Here is a 16,433-nt window from a genome sequence, read left to right as displayed (position 1 = left end):
AGTGAATTCATCGAGTCTTTTCCTTATGTCATCAAATACATTAGGGGTAAAGGGAACCTAGTAGTGGACGCTCTTTCCTGCAAATCCATGCTAGTTACCCAACTTGAATTGAATGTGATTGGGTTTGAGAATATCAATGAATTATATGAGCATGATACCTTTTTTTGTGACTCCATATGCTATGTCCCATCTGAAACTTTGTTGGGAGCACTATTTCATGAAAGATGGTTATGTTATGCATGCTAAGAAACTATGCATACCGAAGTATTATCTTCATTTGTTGCTTTTGTGAGAAGCTCACGATGGAGGACTAATGGGTCATATTGGACGAGACAACACATATGCCACACTCTCCAACAACTATTTTTGTCCAAAGATGTTTTGTGATGTTGCACGTTTCACCAATCGATGCTTTACATGTCGCAAAGCTAAGTCAAAACCTCAATCCCATGGTCTTTACATGCCTCTTTCTAAAGATATTAGCATTGAATTTTTGCTTGATTGCCTAGAACAAAAAATGGTCATGATTTCGTGTTTGTTGTTGTGGACCGTTTTTCTAAGATGGCTCACTACATTCCATGTCACAATATCGACGATGATTCACATGTTGCAAACCCCTTTTGTAGGGACATCTTGAGACTACATGGCGTTACCAAGACAATTATGTCGGACCAGGACGTCAAGTTCCTTAGCTACTTTTGGAAGACTCTATGCATCAAGCTTGGAATCAAACTCCTATTCTCTTTTGCCTACCGTCAAAAAACCGATGGCCAAATTGAGGTGATGAACTGTACGCTATCAACGGACCTCCGCGTGTTGATGAAGAAGAATCTCAAGGAATGGGAAGATTGCATTCCCATTACCGGGTATGCCTACAATTGCATATGACACTTCAACATCGGTCACTCTCCTTTTGAAGTGGTCTATGCCTTCAATCCTTTGTCACCATTAAACATCCTACCTGTACCACTCCAAGAACGCGTAAACATGAACGCAAGTGCAAGGGCAAGATATATGAAGAAGATGCATGAAGATACAAGGCGCACAATCATACGTCAAGTGGAATGAGTCTCAACCAAGCGCAACATCAACAAGCACCAAATGGTGTTCAAGAAATATGATCTTGTGTGGCTACACCCATGTAAGGAACGCTTCCCTGCTTAACGCAAGTCCAAGTTACTGCCTTAAGCAGATGGATCTTTCAAGGTGTTGCCACGCTACAACAATAATGCCTACAAGATCGACATTCCATGCGAGAAGTACAACATGAGCGACATATTCAATGTCAAGGACATATATCCTTTCAATGATGTAAAGAACTAGATTTTAGGACGGATCTTTCACAAGGGAGGGAACATGATACAAAGCATCCCATGCTCATCCCCATGGATAAATGACCAACACCTTAAGCTCCAATTTTCCCTATGAAAAGATCCGACACATATACCATTGAGACCAAGGTGACATCTCTCCTTATTGAATATTCCTTTGATGCACTTGGAACGTGGATGCTACCTCAAACGGAAAATCTGTGCATGCTTAGGTACCATGACCATGATCTCCAAGATATTAGGAGTGAAGGCCAAGTCACTATGCATATGGACTCAAAGACGAACGAGCGACAGGACCAAAGGAAGGCCAAGTCACCTTCCAGGCCCCGGACATCCGGCCCCTGGTTCGAACATTTGGCCCATGGAGACCTAGCAGCGCCAAGGACAATCGAGAGGAGCTACACGTGCCGGAAATCCGGCGAAGTCCCGAACATCCGACCGGCCCCTAGCAATCTGGTACCTCACCCCAGAAATCTAGCGTAGAAATGCCAGAATCAGGGCTCTCTGACATGGCCAAGGCTGGACATCCGTCCAAACGGTCCGGACATCAGGCACCACTATGAATCCCCATACATCCGACCCATGTGTGGGCACACACGGACCATAAGGCCATGTACCCCCCTCTCTGTCCCCACTTCGCCTTGCAATATATATATACTTCCTCCTCCTCCTTTCTACGGTAATCTAATGTATTGACAATTACTTGTTGAGATTAGATCAATCAACTATCCTCCTCCCATGGAGATGTCCTCCATGAGAGAAGATCCGTAGTGATTCCAAGGCCCCTCTTGTAGGGAAGATCAACTCGTGAATGCAAGGCCCCTTTTGTAGGGAAGACAATTTGTTATGTGTATTCTTTTGTTGACGCTTGATCTATGTACCTCTTGTGTTTATGTGGAACTAGTGGATGTGTGATAGGAGATCGTTCTTGAGTTTGTGTGTTTCTCTTGGTTTTCTCCCTTTTCTTCCCCCAAGTGTGAAAATATCGCACCTTGGATTTTCCCCATATCACCGTACTATAGGCGCGAGCCTAGAACACCAATAAAATCACAATGCTACATGTAATCAAGGGAAGAGCACACTCTGCATTTTATTTTGAGCTCTTTTTTCCCAGAAAGTCACTATAATGGTGAGTGTCTCAAACCTCTTCTGAAGGTCGAAAAATAGGATATGCACAAAAGTTTTTCAATTTTTTTCTAGAACGATTCGGGGCAATCATGACCAAAAAGTGCGACAAAAAAATCACTATGGTGGGGAGTGTCTCAAAACTCACCGCAAAGCCTAAAAACAGGACAGGGAAAAAATATTTTCACCCGCCGAAATTTTGGCCTAATAATAGTCCGGGGGTCTTTAGACTTTCTTTTTCAAAACCTAATTAGGAAAGGAAAGATGAACTGAAATGAGAAGGAGCTCGAAATCAAACCGAATAACTGAAGAATTCGGATTAGAAGCGCATATGGGGTGGTCATATATGGTAGTGATGGCGATGATAATGGGTGATTGTATATGTAGTGGTGATGATGGTGGTGGGTGATGGTATATGGTAATGGTGATGATGGTGGTGGGTGGCAGTTTTCGATGAGATGGTGGCTATCGTTTTTGGTGGAGTAGAATTTGACGATCGAACTACGAACGTGCGAGAACGTCGCACCTTAGAAACTCCTAAACCAACTTTGAGAGGTTATTGACCATGCCGGAGCACGATGAACCTGACCAAGAAGGTATATTTCCAGCACGCAAAAGAAGAACAAGCAGGAAACTGAAATTCCAATCTAGATAATTGCGATTATAAAAGGAAAGCTTTATTGATGAAACTGGTGTCCTTTGTCGTCTTGGTTTGGTCGTAGAACACAAAGGAAGAAAGAGAAGTTGCACCTATGGTGAACTTATAATCTAGACAAAACCCAAGTCTGAACGGTGCCTTAAGGGTTGTATATATGGGGAATAGAGAGGGAATTTCGTGACCCTTTGTAGGAGGGGTCTGAAAACGACCCTAACTCGGTTTCTCCACACATACGTACTCTAAAATAGCCTATAATGTAGTATTTTGAAATTATATGGGTATCGCCCAAAAATAAGGTGACGCAACACCTATAACAGCCTATGGCTTAAATTTATGAAGTGGTATCTTGTATATTTTGTTCAAGCCTTCATTCTCTCCTTATGACTCCTTCAAAGTCCGAAAATCACCACTCAAAACTCGAGCGTTCTTTCCCACGTGCACACCTTCTCCTCCATGCCTTATCCGGCTCTAATGGCCATCCTTCTTGTCCATTCTATGTCCATCATTCATAAGTAAAACACAAGTATCTAATTTAGTTAGCATCATATGTTCATGAACATTACAAGGATATCCAAGAAACAAAAGTACATGGTAATTCAATTGGCGTGAACGCGCTCTAGTAATTTGTCCAGTATGCATTACAGCAGGGGCGGTGGGTGTAACAATGTTACAGATGTCCTCATCCTTAACCTTCTCCGAAGAAGGAACATGCAACAAATCAATAGGTGCACGAGTTATGAAACCATACACAATTTCAAAATAGCACATCTTAGTACTAGAATGCAAAGAACGATTATAATAAAATTCAATATGATGCAATCAGTCTTCCCACAATGATCTATTGACTACTTGAGTCTGTCCATTAGTTTGGGTGTGACGAGTAGTACTAAAAAGCAGTTTAGTCCCCAAGTTAGCCCATAAAATTTTCCAAAAGGGGCTAAGAAATTTAGCATCACGATGTGAAACAATTTTATTGGGCACACCAAGTAAGCAAATAATTTCACGAAAGAACATATCGACAACATTAGTAACATCATCACTTTTATGACATTGTACGAAATGTGCCTTTTTCAAAATCTATCCACGACAACAAATATGTTATCCCTCCCCTTCTTTGTTCGAGGTAAACCTAAAACAAAGTCCATATATATATCCTTCCAAGGAACACAACATACTCGCGAAGGCATATATAAACCATGTAGTGCACTAAGCAACAAAACGCTCAACATCACGTCTCATCTTTGGCCAAAAGAAATATGTAGCAATTACATCCTCCATCTTCTTCACACAAGATATCCCATTAATCCTCCTCCATGCGGCTCCTGCAACAACAAAAGACAAACGAATCTAGATGGAATGCATATCTTGTCAGCACGGAACACAAATCCATCATTAATGACGAACTTGTTCCATGTTCTCCGTGCTTTACAATTTTGTAGCACACTTTAATTAAGCACCATGGACATATTGATCTTTGATGGTCTATAAATCAAATATTTTAATGTCAATTTGTGAAAGCATAGTATAAATACGAGACAATGCGTCAACAATAACATTTTCTTTATCATTCTTGTGTTTAATGACATAAGCGGAAGTCTTAATGAATTCAACCCATTTAGCATGTCTACGGTTCAGTGTTAATTGACTTTTAATATGCTTCCAAGATTCATGATCAAAATGTATAAAAAATCTTTGGGCCAAAAATATTGTTGCCATATTTCCGAAGTTCGAACAAGAGCATATAATTCCTTATCATAAGTAGAATAATTCATACTAGTCCACTCGTTTTTTCAAAAAAGTATGCAACAGGTTTACCAACTTGTAATAACACACCTCCTAATTCAATTCCGCTAGCATCGCATTCAAGATCAAAAGTCTTATTAAATTAGGAAGTTGGAGTAATAGAGCATGTGCTAATTTATCTTTCAATACCGTGAAGGCTTGTTCGTGTGTAGTACGCCAAGCAAAAGGCACTGATTCACACGTGCACCAATTGTGCTAAAATCTCTCACAAAATACCTATAGAAACCAGCAAGGCAAAAAAACTCCTCGTGTGACCATTTTGGGTTGTGGCCAACTTTCGATAGGTTCAATCTTCGATTTATCAACATCAATTCCGTGTCGAGTAACAGCATAGACAAGAACAGATACTCGGTTGGTGGAAAAGGTGCACTTCCCAAGGTTACCAAAAAAATGTGCATCATGTAGAGCAATAAATATAGCACATAAATGTTCCAAGTGTTCCTCCAAGGATCTACTATAAATAAGTATATCATCAAAATGGCCTACCACAAATCGTTGAAAGAAAGCACATAAAACCTCATCCATTAATCTCATGAAAGTACCAGTTGTATTAGTTAATCCAAGAGGCATGACTAATCACTCATATAATCCAAACATAGATTTAAATTCCATTTTCCATTTATCTCCCAATTTCATATGAATTTGATGGCATCCGTTACTCAAATCAACTTTGGAGAAAATTGTAGAACCACTAAATTCATCAAGCATATCATCTAGCCTAGGAATAGGATGACAATAACGAATAGTCATATTATTTATGCCTCTACAATCAACACGTGTATGGGATGTACCATCCTTTTTCGGCACTAGAATAATAGAAACATTGCAAGGACTAACGGATTCACGTATATAACCTTTGTCTAGCAGCTCCGGTACTTGACGCATAATCTCTTTTGTCTCCTCTGGATTGGTACGGTATGGTGCACGGTTGCGTAGCGATTCACCGGGAATTAAGTCAATCAGATGCTTAATGCCTCTAATAGGTGGTAATCCTGATGGCACGTCTTCTAGAAAGACATCAAAGGACACTTGCAAGATGTTAGTGATAAGAGGAGGCAAAGAGGGGGCCATATACTGGAATGAGAATAATACCTCTTTGCGCAAAAAAACATAGCAAACAAATGTAGTAAAATAAAGATCAATAATATCAGAATTAGTGGTAGGTAAAATGATATAGGCGAAGTTGTCCGTGTCTTTCGATCAGACGGTGGTTATCGTTTTCGGTGGAGTAGAGTTTCATGATCCGACTACGAACGTGTGAGGACGTCACTCCTTAGAAATCGCTAAACCAACTCTCATAGGTTACTGACCACACCGGAGCATGATCAACCGAACAACAAGGATCTGTTTCTTGCAGGAAAACAAAGAACAAGTAAGAAACCAGAATTACAATATGGATAATACAACTATAGGAGGAAAATTTTATTGATGAAAGTGGGGTTCTGTGACGTCTTGGTGTGGTCAAAGAACACAAACGAAGAACGCAAAGTTGCTGCAATGTCGAACTTGTAATCTAAACAAAACCCACGCCTAAACGGTGCCCTAAGGGTTGTATGTATGTTTCACACCGTGTGTTTGTACCACCTTGTCCCTAGTGATTTATTTCCCATAAGTTAGAGTCAATATTTTTTAAGTGATTGCAATGATTGTCTTGATCGCCATTGCTTGTGTGCTTCCTTGTGTTTAGCTCACCAAAACAACTTTTTATCTAAGGACTTCTACCTTCAACTCCAAACCCCTCCCCAAAAGTCATGCCATGGGTATAGCACGAGAAACCATTTTTATAAAATACTAATACAACAATAACCCTTTTTCTTAATTTTTAACTTCCAAAACCCCTCGATTGGGATTTGTTCTACAAGTCCCTAATTTAAGGGAAATGTTTGACCCCAAAGGTTTTCTCTTGTTCTATTATTAAAATAACTTTTCAAAACCGTAAAATAATTATATTTAAATTTAGTTCCTAGATTACTTAACTGACCTTTTCTGAGGCCAGTAATGGTATTTCAAAGGGAAAATTATTTTCCTACTTTAGAAAATTCTGAGAAAAAATAGGGAAACTCACAAGACGTATATTTTCCTTATATGTGAGTTTCAACCCATGGTCATGTTCAAAATATTGGACAAATCCCTTAAAAACCATTTCTGCCTATTCTTATCTTTTGAAATATTTCCAAAGGAAATATTCTCAATAAATTCTTAGAAAACTCAAGCATGTCCCACATATTATATGTGATGAAAATACCAAGTTTTATATCCATCCAAGATGGGTTGGTTCACCTAATTATTAAGAAAATCTTTTTCTCCAGAACCAAGTTGAAACAACTCCACATTCCCAAGTTTGCCCAATTGATCCCAAACATTGGAGGAGTGTTCAAAACTCCAAATATGGAGGGCATGTCAAGTTTTGCATTTGTGGGTGTTGATTTGATTACACATGCCCACAAGATTGTGATTCTGTCCATTTTTGGGTTTTTCCAAGTCTACATTGTCAACCTAGGTCAAATGAGCTCAAACTTAGTAAACCTTGTTATTTCTGCCCATCATCGAGTCCTCTTAAGTTCCACTGCATTTGGAGAAGATCAACTCCTCCAAACTAGCATCAAACAACATATGTTGATTTTGCAAATCAGCCACAAACACCCCTTCCACCCCACTCCTTCAAACCTAAGCACTATCGAAGGTTGCCTGTGTAACCCCACACCTGCAGCCGACGGCCTGATCTCAAGTTCTAAGGGAGCAAGAAAAAATCTTCAAACTATATATTGAATTCACTCTAGCATCACCTATTCTTCACTCTCTTTTTGACCAACATTATTCTCCTCAGCGACTATGCATCCTGAGAGCATCTCCCTAACCCCAAGCACTGCCAGGCACGTCCTAGACACGCCAGAGCGCGCCAGCATGCCATGGCATGCCAAAGCTATGCTCTGGACGTGCCATAGAGCACGCGTGTATCAAGGTAGGTGACCCCGGCCAGGCTTCGCCCCCACAACCTGTCCAACGGCTACTTAATCAACGGTGGGCTCTAGTGCGTCACAAAGCCCCTCCTTTCTCCCCTTGATCCTACCCTGGAGATGCATGCCTCTTCACTATCGAAACCGTCAAGAAGAGCTTGGCACTGCGGCGCGTCAAAGGTGCGGTCCGCGACCGTTTGATCCATTCAGCTCGTGTAGGCAGTGCCCACGAAGACCCGAGACACGCCTCATGACTCTCTCTCCCTCGCTAGCCGTTGCTGCAACCTCACCGGCGCACCACCACTCGATGGACCGTGGCGCCCCAATAAATATGCCTCCCCGGCTCCTCTCCGACCCCCTTCGGCCTCACTCACAATTCCAATCATCTCCTTGAGCCCCCAATCGAGATATTCGAGCACCAGTGCTCGAGATCATCCTAGGCGCCGCTGCGTTGGAGATCAATCAATCTTGTGACACAGGCCCGCTCTGGCGCACATTAAGCCCCCATCATAACTATAGTCGTCTGTTGTTTCACCTCTGCCTCTTCCCGACCTTTTCCTATCTCTAAGCGTCGTCGCCATCCACCTCCCTAAAGCCTCCGCCACAGCCAGCTCGTCGCCGACGACTCCAGCCACCTCAGTCTCTCCCTCGACCTCCACCCGAAAGGTGGGAGTGCTGGGAACACAATGCTGCACTCGCCCTTCCTCGCTGTCGCGTGTACTACCACCGGTGAGCTGTCCCCTCTCTCTGTCTCGAGGTAGAAAACGACCTGACAAGGGAGCTCGACCTGTCAGTCTGTGTATCTCTCTCTCCTCCCCCTCCCAGTCACTGGCCGCAGGGCCCCGCACGTCAGGTTCAAACTTGACGGCGCCTGCACACCTAGGCTAGCCGGCCAGTTGGGCTAGCCCAGCTCCTGGCTGCCTCTGCCTGGCTGTTGGGCCCTTTTTATTTTCTTTTCTATATTTATTTAAATAAATTCCACACGGCTATAAATGCATCCAATTCCAATAATTTTTCCACCATAAATTTTGTTTTAATATAAGGAATTTAATAAAACGATCTCTGTATTTTTTACACAAACTTTTTATATAGGTTTAATTTAAAACCTAGAATAAAGAAAGGTTTTACAAATATTTTTCACTCCAAAACGAGAAACAAATATTTTTAGAAATGAAGCTGGCATTTTACAAAATAGGGTAACATTTTAGAAGTGGATTTTGTTCTTAACTTTTCTATGATTCTTACAATTTATATTATTATCGCGATGATATAAAATATGGTTGACGAAGGACTTGGACCCAAAGACCTCGAAGACCGAGGAGACATTGATGACCAAGGGAAGCATCCCTTGAGCATTCGTGAGAAAATACTTTCATGCATGTCATGTTTATTATATCATTCCGACGCATGTGATCATGATAGATTCAGTAAACCCCTCAGTAGGTTGTTTTCGGTGGTTCTTGGATAATACTTGCATGAGAGCATGACCCTACCATCTATGAGGGTCACACTGATAAAAGTTGAAAGGTTGTTAAGTAGAGCTACACATAGGGTGAGCATATGCATGGTCATGGTAACACGGCGGTAATTTCAAAAGCTTGTCAAAAACCCCGTCGGGTGCCACTAATACCTGAGGTTGATGGTGTTGAGATGGTGACCGCTTGAGAAAGAAGTGTTGTACCAGAAGAAGGTTTTTGTGAGTGTGTGTGGTTTCGAAAACAAGGAGATTTTAAGACGTGTCAACCATCCCAACATTACATGTGCGACCAAGATACCCCTTATGGGACGGGGCTTTGTTGTTTACTCTGGTCTATGCTAGCAAAGGGCCCGCATTACTAGTGACCGAGTGACATGGTCACTCTCGGGATGGGGTCGTGCCAGGTAGGATGACAATGTTGTTTTTACAGGTTCCGGGCACACCGTTAGTCCCTGCACGGATGATACGATCTAGAGTGAGACTCGTAAGATGTACATCATGTGGAATGGGTACCATTCGAGTGGAATCTTTGCCTAGTGTCGTCATGGGAAAGGCATTGTTCGGGTGCTTACCTCGGGTAGGTTATATACCGCGAGTCGTGGATGACATGGAAGCTCCCCTAGTCTTGTGGGTACAACACGCAACCTCTGCAGAGTGTAAAAGTATTTGAATTGCCGTGTCCACTGTCAGGGGAAGTTGGGTAATCCTTCTTAAACTACGTCCGACCGTTTTCGCATAAACCAAGTGTGTGTGTGTGTGCGTTAAAGGACCTGAGTCAAGTCGGGTGACTTGGCATAGACGGTGAACATGAGCTATTCAACCCTCGGAGTAAATTTTGATATCTATAACATGTTCATGTGGTTACCATTTAACTTATGATGCATGACCATACAAGCACTTGACCATGTTACTGCATTTAGGGAAAAACTTGCTATCCGCAAAAGTTTTGTTCTATAATTATATCATGCTTCATTTTGTCTTTTCCGCATCATGGGTTGCTTGCGAGTACATTCAATGTACTCATTAGCTTGCCACTTGTTATTTAATTGGCCAGTCATGGAAGAACCAGAGTACGAAGAAGAGTTCGTCATTGGAGACGGACACGCGATCTAGGACGCTTCCCAGTTAGAATGCATGTAGGTTAAGGCAAATGGCATGGGTTCACGTTATCCTCCAAGGTATCCGCATTCTAGTAGCATGTTGGTGTGGTGGCTTTCGAAGCCGTATTTATGTAATGACTTGGCCATAATAGCGCTATCTATATTACACATTATTTATGGATGTAAGACTCTTGTTAATCGGTATCTGTGTGTTCAGGGAGGATTGATCTCTGGGATCACTATACACGTGCATTCGGCGATCTCGACCTACAAGTCCGGGTCCCCATAATATGGGGGAATAGAGAGGCATTTTCGTGACCCCTTGGAGGAGGGGTCCAAAAATGACCTTAACTCAGATTCCCCACACATACGGACTCTAAAAACAACATATAATGTAGTATTTGGAAATTACATGGGCCTGGCCCAAAAATAAGGTGATGCAACACTTATAACATCCTATGGACAAAATCTATGAAGTGGCATCTTTTATATTTTGTCCAAGCCTTCATGCTCTCCTTATGGCGACTTCAAAGTCAGAAAATCACGACTAGAAGCTCCATTTTTCTTTCCCACATGTGCACCTTCCCGTTCATGCTTGTCCTGCTCCAATGGCCATGCTTCTTGTCCATGTAATGCCCGAGAGTGTAACTTGTCATATTTGGAACCTTCTTGTGTGGGTCCATGAAGTCATTGCCTTGTGATCTATATGCATGTGTTATTTCATGTGATATTACCTTGTCTCCCCCTTTGCATTCATGCATCCATCTCATCCATGCCTTCATTGTGTTTGTTGTTGTTGTGGATCCATGTATGTGGTTGTGATGTTGATGTGCTATGAATTGATGAAGTGGTGTAATTTAAAGTTGGTTTTCATCTATGTTAGTTTCAAAAAGGTTTCAACCCCCCCCCCTTCTCTAATTCTCAAAGCTCAAGTTTTACTAGCTCTAACCCTGGTTCAAAAATGTAGATAATTTAGAGTGCTTTGTGATGGATGTGGTGCTAGGTTTATTGTCTTTTTAAACTATGTTTGAGAGGGGTGTATATTCACAAAAAAAATTATTTAATTATGTTTTTTAAATATTTAGGTGCTCCAAAAAATCCTCTTCTCATTTTATTTTATTGGGTCATAATTCCCTTATGACCAAGGGCATTTTTGTTTTATTTTAGGGTCAAAAGTGTTGCCTGTGTGTTTTTATTTGTCTCTCTTTTGTTTTTAAATAGAAAAACCCTAGTGGGTTTTTCTTTTCTTACCTGGCGCCTCCGAGTGGGCCTCCTCCTCCACGCTGGCCCAGTACCCTCGTCGCTCGCAGCCCACTCCCTTCCCTCTCATGTAGACATCGTCTCCCTCCTCCCATACCTTTCCGTCAGTTCGTCAGCGAGAGCGCGAGACAGAGAGTCGACGCCGTTTAATACATAGCATCCGGGCAGTGTGCTAGGGTTCCTCCAAGCGCCGCCACCTCCTTCCTCTCCCTCCTCCCTCTCCCTTCTTCGACAGTAGGCGGGCCGAGCTCCTCCTCCGCCATGGACGAACCTTGATGAGTCGTCACCGTCGTTGTCGTGCCCCTCCGTCCTCTCCAAGCAGTCCAGGAGCACGCGGGACCTCAGGGGAGCCCGTTCCCGCACCTAATCGACGCTGCTCAACCCTGCTACCACTACTTCGGCGTCTTCTTCCTCGACGTCCCCTGCTTCCTCTCCGACAGGCGTGATCTCCTTGACCAATGGGTGAGCAAAATCTCTCCTCCCCCTTCCCCTGTCGACAGAGCGCACGTAGAGCCGTAGCAACGCCGCCGTGTTTCTCTCTATCGCCGGCGCCGCCGCGTGCTCGTGGAGCAGTAGATGTAGAGGATCTCTCGACGCGTTTAGGTGTAGAATGGAGTAGTAGGTGATGCCTCTTCCTTCTAGCAACGAGCCCGTGTTCAATTCAGAGTGGATCGTCGGCGGTGTCCTTCCCCTATTCCAGCCACCGTCGGGTTGTAGTTGATCCAGAGGGGGTTGCTCAAAAGAGCCAAGCCCCCCTCTGTGTTAAGTAACGTTAGTGCAGCGTAGTGGCAGTGGTGTATTTTACCTTAGCGCAGATCGTGGGTTCGAAACCCAGTGACCCCCCTTTCTGATTTTTTTGCTGGCATAGTAGCAGCAGGTGAAGCTTACCCTGCTAGCTTCCTCTATTCTGTCGAGCTGATGGGCAGTAGCGCAGTGGTGTAGTGTAGTTGCTGTGGCCAGTAGGTTTGGGGTTCGATCCCCAATAACCCCTTTTTCTTTTGTTATTTTTTTCTTTTGCAGATTGGTTTGTTGGCTTGTTATTTGCTTGGGCAGCAATGTTTTGTTGCCTAAAATATCTATACCAGTAGATTTTCACCTTTTTTTACTTAGTGTGCTTGTGTAGGGAGTTAGTGATGCTTATGTATATGTGTAGGTGATCATGTGGTGCAATTTACATATGGTGTGGGCTTGTATGTGTGTGTGTGTGTGCAAGTGTGTGTGTGTGTGTGTGTGACATCCACATGCCCAAGGCATGGTTTTTCCTTGGTGAGCACTTGTGTGCAAGCATGTATGTGTGTGTGTTAGTGGTAGATGATGTGAGTGTAAGTATGTGTGTGATTTTGAAACTAGCATGTGTAGGTGTGTGTGCATGAGCACTTGTGATGCTAGCATGTGTGAGTGTGTATGGTGATGTGCTATGGCACACACACATGAGGTCCAACCCTCATGTTCACCATTGAAGTTGTGGGTGTGTGCAAGTGCAAGTGAGGATGATGATGTAGTGTGAAACACATGTGATATGGCACTATTTGCATCTATCTGATTCCATGTAGTTTTTTCCTTTCAAGTTTGTGCCTATTTGTTCTATGCAAGTACCTAGGTATTATATATGTTTTTGGGGTAGAATCATCCCAGGAATCCATTGATGAAATCAGATTTCCCTTTTGGACACTTTCTGGACTTTTCATTTTTCTATTTTGATCTATGTTTAGAGTTGGTGCCATGTGATGTGATGAGCTTATGAGGATGATTCCTTGCTGTGGCAGTAGTAGGTGAACCCTCTACAACATGGTGGTTTTGTTTTATGCTTAGGAGTTTGTATGCGCAAGTTGTGCCTTGTCAAAGTAGGCATGTGGCTGAAATTGTCAGCTTAGTGAAAATCTGTGATTTCACCAAGTCTGAAAAACTGTTGTTATTTGCTTCCCTTGTAGTTGTGGTTGTAAAAGTTCATGTGTTGGGAATCAGCCCTTGCAATAAACTAGAGAGTTGGAGCTTGTGTGTTTGTCTAGATCTCTGTCAATTTTCATGCACGTTCACTTCCTGTAGATATTGTTTTGCAGCCCGTCAAAATGCTTCAGAGCATAAACAGCTGGTGAGAATCTGAGATTTTCACTAAGTCCCTGAAATCTGTTATTTTTGTCCAAGTTAGCACATGTAGATCTTTCTCTAAGTAACTCTTTTGTATTATCTTCTTGCTCATGCTTGTAGAGATTTTGAATAGCTTTTCCCACATATCTTGTTTGGCACATTTGGGTGGCTGTAGGTGCCTTGCATGTTGCTCTCAAACTGCTATGATGATGTTTAGGACAGAATGCATAGTTTTGTTGTTTTGAAGCTTGTGAGTGCATAGTTGGTGGTGTGGTGAGTTTCTTTGCACCACCCCACCTATATTTGTTTGTTTGATCATGTGGCAACCTAGGAATACCAGAAGCGTGCCATTGGAGTGTGCTTGTGGTAGATTGATCCGTAGAACTCCGTATTTTGTTTCATAGTTTCTGATTGATCCGTAGCTCCGTTCTCAACGTTCTTTATATGTTTTTTGCATCATTTTCTCGTGATGCACCTGTTAATGTCATCTTCATGCATGTCAAGATAGCTTAGAGTGAAGTTCTTTCCAGAAGTTTGTCTTTTCTTCTCATGCATATGCAAGTGACTAGAATAGAGATGCATGCTACATTCTCATCTCATGCATCATGTGTTTGTGGCATCATGTTGTGTTGTTTTTCATTGGTTTTTGTTTTTATATTGTGTAGCACCGGGACCGGAGAGCGAGTACGTTGATTCGGGAGAGTACGTGCAGGATGAACAAGAGCAGTTCCAAGCTGAAGAAATCACAGGCAAGATGACCATGACCTTGATACCGTCTCTAGCTTTGTTATGCCTAGATTCACGTTTCCTTCGTCATATGATCGCTTCCTACCACTGATATAATTGCCTCCTCATATTTCCATGAAGCCCAAACACTTTCCCCTCCTAGCAAATATTGAATGGCTAAGTAGGCTTGCTCAACTTCTAATGTTAGCGTTGCTAGTTGCAGGTGTCAGCTGTTTCATGTGCTAACATGAGAATTTGTTATCATTATGTTTTAATTTGCTATTTAATTCATGCAGCTATATACTTGGTAAATGACGGAAGGCCTAGCCTTTTTCCGGGTGATTTGTTCCATTATTTCCGCCTTAGTTTCCGGCTACCGGTGTTTGATTCCATAACTGATCGCTCCTAACACGTTCGGGGTTGTTATGGGGACCCCCTTGATAAATTGTGTAGTGTTAAGACTTGTCTGGCAGGACCCCACATTGGTTTGAATCTGCTAATCACTGAATAATAATTTGCATAGGGAGTAGCTACCCCGAGGAATTAATCAACAACCTAGGCCAGTGCTCCTCATGAGTGTTGGTCCAAAACTAGAGAACCGTGCGGGGCCATCCCGCGGCAACTCGGGAGATTTCTCTGGCCACCGTACGCTTCTCTTATCGGGGGTGTCGTGAGACTTAGATACATATCTCTTATCGGGGTCGTCGACACGTCGGGAGGTCCTTCTAGTCTTGTCTTACCTTAGCGATATATCTTGCGTATAGGAATCCCGGTGAAGCTTTTGTTCTCCCCAAAGTTGAGGTTTTCCTCTAAGGAATCCGACGAGATCACGAGATTCGTGATAGAGGATTACTTTGCGGCCGGTGACCGTTTGTGATGGACTAGTTGGAGCACCCTTGCAGGGGTTAATATTTCGGAAAGTCATGCCCGCGGTTATGTGGCAACATGGATTATTTGTAAACATCCGGTTCTAGATAACTTGAGCTAATTCTAATAAAACTGCCAACCGTGTGCGTAACCGTGAATGTCCCCTTCGAAGACCTCTCTTTGATCGGGAACATGGTGGGGTTATGTTTGACGTAAGTAGGTGTTCAGGATCACTTAGTGATCAGCTAGTATTTGACCGCTAGCGTAGACCACCACATCAATAACTTTGTTCTATGTAAGTTAACCACCATAAATGCTTAAGATGTTGCAACCTAAACACTGAACCTACCTTACCTAGTAAGTTGACTAGTTTCAGTATCGAGGTCATAGATTGTTGAGTCCCTGTGGCTCACAGATTACTTCAACACCACAATAGGTACAGGTACGCCCGACACAAGTGATCCCGATGGCACGCAGCTGGCGTGGCAGTACGATGAGGAGAACGACCGCGTGTACGTGAACTATCCAGAAGACTGAGTCCGTGGTCGTGATCGTGGGCAGGCATGCGGGATAGCATAGCCTTTTTCTCATGTTATGTAGTCCATAGCGGAACTACCTTGTTTGAATAAATGTGTGGATGTAACTCTGATATCATCTATATGAGATGGCAAACGATTCCCTATTTCTCATTCTTTAATTATGTATGTGCTATGTTTATCTTGCTTGCGAAACGCATAGATCCGCTTTGCTATGGCAACGAAAGTCCTTCCCTGGCAACGCCAGGAATTCTTCTTGCTACTTCTCTTGCTTGCGTCGGTTTTTTCCTTGAAGAGGAAAGGGTGATCCAGCACAGGAGCAGTAAGTATTTCTCTCAGTTTGAGAACCAAGGTATCAATCCAGTAGGAGAATCTCGTCAAGTCCAAAGTACTTGCGCAAACACAAAAGAGCTTGCACCCAACGCTATAAAGGGGTTGTCAATCCCTTCAATATTGATTGTAAAGTGAGATCCGAAGGCGGAAAGTGCAACGAAGAAAAAGTGTA

The sequence above is a fragment of the Hordeum vulgare genome, chromosome 7H (genome assembly GCF_904849725.1).
Source record: "Hordeum vulgare subsp. vulgare chromosome 7H, MorexV3_pseudomolecules_assembly, whole genome shotgun sequence".
Classification (NCBI taxonomy): Eukaryota; Viridiplantae; Streptophyta; class Magnoliopsida; order Poales; family Poaceae; genus Hordeum; species Hordeum vulgare.
Note: the sequence above shows the minus strand (reverse complement) of the source record.